A 437-nucleotide genomic window follows, 5' to 3' on the forward strand; every position below is an offset into this window, starting at 1 on the left:
GCTACCATCCCTGGCGACCGCCTCCGTGAAAACAAGAAAAAAAAGAAAGTGAAGCAAAACAAAACTGCCCCCAAGCGAGAGAACAGCCCTGGAAGCGGCGCTGTTTGACCCCAGTCCTGGAAGCGGCGCTGTTTGACCCCAGCCCTGGAAGCGGCGCTGTTTGACCCCAGCCCTGGAAGCGGCGCTGTTTGACCCCAGTCCTGGAAGCGGCGCTGTTTGACCCCAGCCCTGGAAGCGGCGCTGTTTGACCCCAGCCCTGGAAGCGGCGCTGTTTGACCCCAGCCCTGGAAGCGGCGCTGTTTGACCCCAAGGCCGGAAGGAGATCGCGGAAGTCATCTCGGGAGAAAAGCCCAATGAGCTCTGAGGCTTTTGATCTCCGCCGCAAGGTCTCGGCCAATGAGCTTCCCTTTCCCTCTTGATTGATAAGTTGTTTGATA

The sequence above is a fragment of the Penaeus monodon genome, chromosome 29 (assembly GCF_015228065.2).
Source record: "Penaeus monodon isolate SGIC_2016 chromosome 29, NSTDA_Pmon_1, whole genome shotgun sequence".
Classification (NCBI taxonomy): domain Eukaryota; kingdom Metazoa; phylum Arthropoda; class Malacostraca; order Decapoda; family Penaeidae; genus Penaeus; species Penaeus monodon.